This window comes from Geospiza fortis, unplaced genomic scaffold (assembly GCF_000277835.1).
Source record: "Geospiza fortis unplaced genomic scaffold, GeoFor_1.0 scaffold182, whole genome shotgun sequence".
NCBI classification, from domain to species: domain Eukaryota; kingdom Metazoa; phylum Chordata; class Aves; order Passeriformes; family Thraupidae; genus Geospiza; species Geospiza fortis.
In genome coordinates, this window is record NW_005054367.1 from 3,536,006 (window position 1) to 3,545,638 (window position 9,633).

The following is a 9,633-nucleotide window of genomic DNA, read 5'->3' on the forward strand; positions in this document are numbered from 1 at the left end:
TGTGTTTTGCACTTTCCTTTGTATAGATCTCTACCAGGATGCCTGATGCAAGGTTAATTACTCAAAACATGAACCAGGAAACATTGTGGAGCACTGAAATCCAGCATTTCCCAGAGCCTCATGGCTTGTACATCCCATTCCCTCTGCTCCCTCTAGAGCAATTCTGCAGTGAGCTGCTCCTCCTAAACTCACATCCCTATGGGTTAGAGAACATTAACTGTGGCACACTGTTTGCCCAGAAGGCTGAGAGTGAAAGTGATGAGAATTCTATCAGTTTCATTGAATTCCTCCTTGATGGAACACCACCAACAAAACAAATCCAGTTATGGTTATACCAGTATATAAAACATAGCTGCTGGTGGTGGCCTTGAGGCTGACAAGCACAGGACAGCTTCCATCCACACTATCTCATTCCCAAACTCCCACACAAAGCAGCCCCACACAAACTATGCTGGGAACAGCGTGGGGACCACAGGAAACCTTGGGCCAGCCTTGAGAACTGTTTGGCAAAATGGTCAGAACTGGGTGAGCACCACTGGAACCGTGTGACAGCAGAGACAACACTGGGGACAACAGTGTCCAGCAACTCCAAACATTCCCAGCTGGGTTTTTCACAACCATGGACAAGAAGCTGAGTGCTTCATGTGCCAGAACACTATTGCTGGCTACAGCCATGCCCCTCATCCATACAAAACACTAGCACAGCCACAAATTAGCACAATTAGAAATGGAAAAAATTAAGGAAACTGAAATGATCAGTTCTTTTTATTTCAAAATTCCCTTTTCCAAGTTTTTCTTCACAATGAAAAGCATCTGGCCCATTTCTAAGTTCTAGTCTCATCCAGTTCAGTGGGCCACAGTAAGAAAAAAATAGTCACTTGCCTTTATTACAAGTTAAAAAGCTGGAGGTGAAACAAACACATAAGCAACAGAGAATGGGAACTAGGGAAAAAGGAACTGGGAAGGCTGGGAGAGAAAAATCTGAGGAAGCTGCTGAGGCTTTGGAATCAGCTAGCAGAAGTTTTCAGAGCACGTATCTCAGAGGGTAAGACGAGGCCTTCATCATCCATACGTCTAATAGAAAACCAAAATATCAGAACAAACAGCCCAACATGTTTGTGAAAACGCTGAGGACAACTGTTTCACAAAGTTGAGGGTGCCAGAAGAGCAGTTACTTCACACTTCACTCTATTAGGGCAGGCTCCATTTTAAACATCTCAATGTGTACAGTGATTTGGCTGGAAGTGGTAACGAGAAGCACTCGCTGTGCCAAGGAAGGGGGAAAGCGAGAGCAGCAGAGAGGGAGAGCAAGTTTTTATCTTCAATTAACTGAAAGAAGAAAAGCAAATTTCAACAAACTCTTTGAACTTGTTGCTAGAATCTCTTGAGACTACAATTTAAAGGAGGACTGGCAGTTATTGTACTGGAATGTGCACAATGGCAAAGTATTCCAAAGCAGGGGAGAGATAGGAAATGTATATGAACAATACAGGCTACATAAAAGCAGCCAGTAATAAGGGTCTGAAACTAGAAAGAATCATATTAGGAATGGAAACAAGGGCATTTTAATGAATATAAAGGAACAGCATAAACTGTCAGGGATAAAAATCAGAAGAGATAAAAGCACAGCATGCAGTATTACCACTGTGCAGAATAAAAGGCAAACAAAGTTTCAGAAATATTTTAGAAGTAAGAAGTAAAACACAAAAGTCTGTACAAACAGTGTTTAGAAAGAACAAACGGATAACAAAACAGACTCAAATGCCATTTTCTGTATTTTAGCCTTCATAAAACAGATTTATTGTAGCTAATACTAGAAACTGATTTTGTTGCTAGACTAAATAATCAGAGAAATTCAAGTCAGCAGGACTGGAAGAATTTCACACAATGGTTAAGAAACAGAAGTAATTTCTAAGCTACGAGCACTCATCTTCCCTAATACAGTCCTGGTAAAAATGCCCTAAGAGAGGCTGGCAACAATGAACTATGGCACCCAGAGGGTTTTTCTTTGCAAATTCTTTCCAATCCATGTGGATGAACATTGCAAGAAAGTCCCTTCTTCCAGGACCTGCATGAGGACACTGACACACACAGGAGAGTTACATACAAGACATGGCAGAGGCAGGGACTACAAGTATTTTTGATGACAAGATCTTAACAAAAATCATTCTGCTAAATTGAGAAGTGGCTCATATCAACCAAGAGAAACTTAATAAAGACTAGCAATCTTTTGAAGGATAAATCAGTTAATCAATATTATGTTGTTAAAGAGGTTAAGCTGGTTCAGTGCAGAATAAAGGAGACAATCACCTGAAAAAGTTTTGTATAAAAATTGTTCTCCATTTCAGCTGTAGAGTCTTAGCTGTGAGTAATACAAGACAAAATTGGCTTAATCAGCAGTAAAGAATATTTATTTTATACTACACAAAATTAGTCACTGAAACCAATTGCCTAGAGATACAGGGGAACTGCATTCACTAAATACTTCAAAAATAAATCAGAGAACCATTTGTCAGAAATTGAACAGATACACAACACACAGAAGGATGAGCAAGATCACCCTCAAGTCTTTTTTGGCCATACAGTTCCATTTATCCCTGCTGATACAGGAAAACTAAAATATTCTTTTTATTTAAAATAATTTCATTGTGCTTTTGAACTTCACACTTCAGGAAAAAGAACCCTGAATAATTCACATTCTGGGTTTATGAAATGGCTTACTAATAAATCTCCCAAATTTTAAGACATAATTACTCCTCTCTTTATTAGTAACAATGTGGAGCCATCCTTGTTCTCTTGAGCCCTAAGAACACTGCAGACAGTCTTCACTGCCAGACAGACAGCAGGGTAAGACACCATTATTGGAACATCCAGGTTCCATGAACACTGGGATGCTCCAGAAGTCACTCTGGATTAGCTGCAGCTTCCAGACTCACATCACTAAGAGCCACCTCAGATGGCAGTAAATGTTTAGGGGCAGAGACTGCACATTTGGACCACATCTTCACTACCAAAAATCCCTTTTATCTTCCTTTGCCATACAAGTGACTCAACTGCACATGCTCCAAGAATATAAATATATAACAGAAGAATATAAATATATAATAGACAAAGTAAAAGACTGGTAATTTTTTCTAAAGCTGATTTTTTTTTTCCTGAGAGCCTCATTAAAACTAGTTTTGGCAAGACTTTATTTTCAGTAATAACGCAGTAGAAGAGAAAAAGTCCTCATTTTTCCTCCCCCTACCCAATGCCAAAAGTCTGGGTGGAAACGTCCTAGTTTGATAGTGCTTCCAGCAGTTTCTTCAAGGAAAGCAATTAGAATGTTGATAAATACAGCACTGAAAATTAGTAATTAGAAATTTATATGGGAATGGCTGGCAATAGGATTGGGTGCACGTGTGATTTAGTAAAAAAACTTCCCAAAAAAATGCTAAAGGCAAAAATATTCTGAAAGAAGCAAGACCTCATTTGATTTCATTATAATGCCTATATATTGATATACTTGTAGGAAGGAGCTTCCAAGATACCAGAAATTATTGTTAACATAAAATATTTTACTTACATTGTTTTGGAGGGTGCTTTAAATACTCAATTTAAGAATGATTCCCAGGATCAAAGTGAGAACTGAAATTCCTCATTTAATCAATGCCAATGTCTGAGGCAAGGAAGATGAGAGAACAACTCCTCTGTCTATATGCTGTGAAGAACCCTCTCAACATCACCATTTCTTTTTGAACAAACCAATGAAGCAGCCTGTAAAAACCTCCATCTCCTGAATACTTCCTCCTGTATTGGAAAGCTCAAAGGAGTCAGCCTGGAAACCAAAATCCCCCAAATTTCAGGGAGCCAAGGCTGCCCCTTTGCAGAGAGTGCTGCAGGCTGGCGGTGCTGCCAAGAGCCTCCCTCCAGCAGCCTGGCCCTTGCTCTGGCCTCCTCCTCCTCCTCCTCCCTCGTGCTATCACAAACACGTTTCTTTGCCAGGTTAGTCCTAGCCCAGCTCAGTTTCCCAGCCCAGCTCACCACAAGTGCCTGGGTCAGCACAGGGGAGAGAACAAACAGCTGGTAGCAGAGGGAGGGCAGCGCTGCTGCTCCTTTTGGCTGCCAGAACCAGCTGAAGATTTATGGTGTTTGGGGAAAATAACCACCTGATGCACTCTACACGCTCACAGCCTATGTTTCTTTAAGTAATAAATATTCTAGGTTTTAAGGGTTTTGCTGCTTTATCTTAGTTGCTTTCAAAAGCACCAGTGCTGTTAGAAGAACTTACTCAGGGTAGTTCTTGAAACAAGTGCCCTAAGTTATTCTGACTAACAGAGGAATGGCATGAGCAGCACTGTCCAGTGCCATCCTTACAGTGGTGGGGAAAAAAAAAACCAGAACAAAAAATGCAGAATTCAGTACAAGTTATGAAAAGTACAAGTTACAAGCAAAAAAGTAGTAAAATCTTGCTCCTCTGTATTTATCCAAACTATATGAACCATGCAGATTGTATGAACTAGTAATCAAATATATTAAACATAGGAGAAAAGCTTTCAATATTTCCTGGAATTGTCAGTCACCTAATTATTTAGCAATTAATAACATTTTAGTGTGCCTATGACAGCATTTCTTGAAAAGTTAAGTTCACAGCATTAGTGTATAACAACACTGAATAAGGGAGTGATCATTAGTGGTGTGTAAGGAAATTCTATTTTCCCTGGTGATGCATAACCCTGCTACCCCTCCAGGACTGCTGTGGTGCAAGGAGTTAAAAACAACTCCAGCCTGAGAAAGGCAGAGTTCACCTATTCTCAGCAAGCCAACTGCCTTGGAAAACCATCTCTGAGCTGAAATGATGACAAAGAATAGAAATGTCCATTTCCAATCACTTATCTTATGAAAGAACAATGACAAGAAGTTAGTAGGAGTTAACATGCTAACAAGAAAAAAAAAATCCACAAGCAAAGCCAAGAAAATGGAACTGTTTTTATTGTTTTAAGCTGGGAAAAGTCTCCAGTGTCACTGCACACAGGATGAAGAGATGTCTGGTGTGTAGATGGCTCAGAGTAGCAAGCAAGAGACTGGGCAAGACATTCCTTGTGACCAATATGCTGAGATTTCAGCCAGCCATCACACTTGATCTGTCTGACAGCTCTTGGAAGTCCTCTCATGACAAGTGCTACAGAAGTTCAGTGGATCATTAAATACAAACAGAGAAACTAACAACTGAAATGTTAAAAAAAAAAAGACTCAAAGAGTCCTTCACAGCAAGTCTGTTTCAAACTGGGGAAACTGTGCATCTATTTTCAGCATTCAGCTTAACTTCACTCACCCTTAAGACACAAGTAAAGACGCTACATAAATCTGTATTTTAATAATTTTGTGGTAAAACAATTCTATAAACCCTATCCATCACACAAGCAATTATCAAGAACTTAAAAATCTGAAGATTAATACAGATATCATTCACCTCCTGAGCACTGTGAGCCAGGCTCCTGTGCAAAAAATCCATAAAGCAGTTGGGGAATTGCTTGGTAATTCAAACACGGTGGAGGAAGTCACAGAACATGGGCCGCTGAAGAAAATGGCACAAAGCTCAGCCCTGTTCTGCAAAGAGCCAGCTTCAATCCTCACACCTCATCTCCTCCTCACTCTGTGTTCCACTATGTGCCTTCTGGCTTTTGGCCAAGCAGTTTGATACACGTGGCTTGTAGAGGCCAGTGTTTGCTTTAACACATTAACCCTTCGCTGTGCAATAGTTGTACAAAGCTTGTCCAGCAAAAAAACCTCTGTCTTGCCAGGTAGGGATGACCTCCCCTGACTGTGATCTTGTTTAGGAACATTTTTATTCTCCAAGACAACATACATCTTACATTTGCAAATGTTAAATTTTGAATTGAGAAAAGGGCAGGCAAGTAAAGACACAAACATCACACAGAAGGTGTGTGATGAACTAAAGAAACACAGCTGAGCTATAAAGCTCCATCCAACACTTTAAGCCTCTTTTGAAATGAGACTAGGTATCTTTAAATATTGGCCTACCCTAATGCAAATGCAACTAAAGTGATGACCAAAAATCTCAAATAATAATTTCCTGGAAAAAACACTTATGCCTAAGGGTCTTCAGACCTTAACCCATCTGCACATGTGAAATCAATGGCCTTTGAAAACCTTCTGCAGCTTACACTGGCCAAAGTAATGAAAAACTACTATGGAAATTAAAACATGGGTAATTAAAAAAGATACACAAAATGTTCTCCACAATTTTGAAAGCATTATTATATTCTGCTTTAAACTAAAGACATTTGCAAAAATAACTGATAGCATACATCAAGATCTCATGGGTGCTGAAAATAAAGTTTGAAGTGAGCTTAGACACTGATCTATAAAGGGTCATAATCAATGAGACTTCTGCTACTAAATTTTGCTAAGAAGCTGCATCTGTTTGTGCTGCTTATAACCTGCAGAGATAAGGAAAGCTCTGCTACTTAAAATTTATTACAAAAATGTTTCCTGCACCTGTACAATACTATTGTAATACATTTTGATGGACAACCAGTTGTTCATACACAGTCAAAACAAAACTCTTCCTCTACAACTTCTTTCCAACCACATTCCTATCCTTCAGGTGCCTACCCTGGAACTTGAGGTATAATCCAAGCAAGAGTTAAGTTCCCAAGATTTCAGGCCATACAGAGAGGTGGCACCTAATTTCCATTTTTCCTCTACAATCCTAGCAAGAGTTCTTTTAACCATGCATCTGAAAGCTTCTTTCTTCTCCATCATGTCCCAGCTTTAGTAATGCAACTTTACTATCTTTTTTTCAACTTTCATAAATTCAGTCATTCTGCCTTTTAAGGCAGAAAGGCAATACTACAAAAATATTTTCTTCATTCACTGCTTTGATTTCAGTTCTCTGTATTCTTCCTGATGCACCATAGCATGAACAACCTCCTTGCTCTAAATTTCAAGGCTCTGCATGGCCTGTTCTTGCTCCACCTCTTAAATTTGAATTGCTGCTCTGCACAGATATCCCCTCGTCAAAATGTAAGGAAGAAAACAGGAGTGTTGGCCTGGCAGTTCAGGCAGGAAAGCAGCTTTCTGTGAAAATCCTCAGGGTGAAAATGCTACCCTGCTTTAAATATATCCTCCAAGTCGGATGCCTGTGAATCACTCCCCGATGCTGAGATAGCCAGGGCACTTGAACTTCTGCATGTTCTTTTGCTCACAGCATTCTCACAGCTCCCTTGTGCTTTCCCAATACATTTCTTACATTTACATGCTCTCTTATCTTTACATTTAAATTAAGAAATTGTTTGTGCAGGAACAACCTTTGCTTATGCATTTGTACTGCATGTAGTGTAATGGTGCCCTGGCCTCTAGGCACAATTACAATATAAATAATAAAAATGAACTGTTCACCTAAGATTAACTCTCCTGACAGTGCCACATGAAGCTACGTCCTTCAAACAATGATAGAAGGCTGTTCTAGCACCACATTCCACCATCTATACCCATCTCCAGGTACTGATGACACTGATTCCCAGTTCTTCACCTAGAGGAAGCCTCCAGTGTTCCCTGTACTTATCTGTGTCCACAGCAGCACTGGAGTTTTTACTGATTACCAGGCAAAAAGCAGAATGAGATGTGGGAAAGCACTTGTCATGCTGAAGGACCCTCTGCTCCTTTAACACAAGCCTGCTCCTGGGAAGAGCTGAGAATCCCTGGCATCTCAGAGGAGCAGATTCAAGGCAGTTTTCCATCTGTCTGCTTAAACTCATCAAATTTTGCTTAAAAACATGGCCTTCAAAGAAGGTAAAGTACCAACCTAAAGCACTCTCCAATATGGCACTGCTGTTTAATGGAGGCATCCATAGCTGAGGAATTATTCTATTCTGGCTTTGCCAGTTTAATGCAGGGCTCTTCGTTTTATCATTACTTAGACTGCACTTAGACTGAACATTCAGTGGAACATTTCCTATAATGGGATAAAGCAGTTGAACAATTTGACTGGCTAATAGTGATTTAGACATGTGATTACAGTACAGAAAATGGTCTGACATATGCTCTTTTATCTGGTTTACATGAGGCACATTAATCCAACTGGAAAGCACAGAAGTGAAAAGGAAGACAGGACCAAGCACTCTGAAGGAAAAAACAGAAAATAGTTTTAGTTGTCTCATTTCTGTATTTTCTAGGCTAGTTGTAATCTGTATTTTGTAAACAGAAAAACTTACAAATAAAACAATTTTCTTCCCAAAATGGATTCAACTACAAACCACCAGTCTACACCTATGCTGTGCAGGTTAGAAAGTAACATTTTTTTATAAAATCCTAGCTTCAAAAGCATTGATGACCCATGTCACAATGCCTTTATACCAAAAGTACAGGATTTGCAGAAAGATGTTTGCAGCAGAACAGGGAGCACCACACCAGCCAGGGACAATCAGAGTGTGAACAAAAAGAGTATTGATTCATTTTAATTTTTGTTTCAGCTAATTTAATTTCCCACTTTCACACAAACACTTATAATGATGTCAGCATAAGCTCATATTTTACAGGAATGTTTTATTTCTTCCATAACCTAGCCAACAACATTCCCATGACACCAAAAACCTAACTGAAGGCAAGGAAATACCTCTTTAACACACACTTTTTTTCCTCAAGAGTGCATACACAACCTCAAACTGGCCTAACAAGATATGTCAATTTTCACAGGTAACACTCTTTGGGTTTTTTGTGCAGACTGGTACATTTCAGTTGAATTCACATTTTTCTTCAGAAAAATTTCCCTCGAAATAAAACATTCAAAGGTTTCCTATGCAAGGTTTGGATTCTGTAAGTAAAAATAAAACCAAAGTACGTAAAACTAAGCATAAAGGAGATGAACGCAAGAACTTCACCACGTGTACGTTTGCCAGCTACTTTCAACAACCGCTATATTAAAAATTCTATCAGGAAAATACAAAAGATCATGAAAAGAGGGAGCTGTAAACAACACACCTTCCCCAAAACCAGAGGTGACATGAAAATCTTGGCAGGCAAACTTTCATCAATGACAACAACAACAAAAAAATCGCGTATCCCAAACTAATGATAGCTCTATCCTGGGATAGTTATGTATTTGTAGAAACAAACGCATATAAAAGATGCATGGTCTTCGCATGTGGTTATGTCCAGCCCAGCAGAATCCCTCGTCATGTTGAGGACTTCCACTGTGACCTTATGGTCGGGCTTGACCTTAAAAATCTTTTCCAACCGAAATGATTCCGGTACGGAAATCGGCAGCGATGTTTGGGGTGGGCGTTCAGGGAAGCGCCAGGACCTCACCAGGACAAACACGGCAGTGACAAAACCGAGCGCGTCCCCCAAAACAAAGGGAGCAACCTCTGAACCCCGAGGCTCGGACAGACCGCACAACGCAAGATCTGCTTTGGTCACCTCCTGACGTTTCTTGGCCAAACGTGCCGCCCAGCTTTGCCCTATTACCGCTGCCATCAGCTATGCCATGGCAAGCTCCATCCTACTCAAAAATAACCCGCGGGGAGCGGAGCCAGCGCGGCAGCGGCGCTTCCCGGGGCCTGTCCCCGGGCGCAGCCCGGCCCCGCACCCCGGGCAGCGGCAGCGCGGCCACCCCCGCTCCCTCCGCGG

The 9,633-nt window shown here is 40.5% G+C and overlaps 1 protein-coding gene across 1 annotated transcript in view; it reads right to left on the minus strand.

Moving 5' to 3' along the window:
- Nucleotides 1-9,633, minus strand: part of KMT2C (lysine methyltransferase 2C) — a 188,355-nt gene that overhangs the window by 177,662 nt on the left and 1,060 nt on the right. The window lies entirely within an intron of this gene.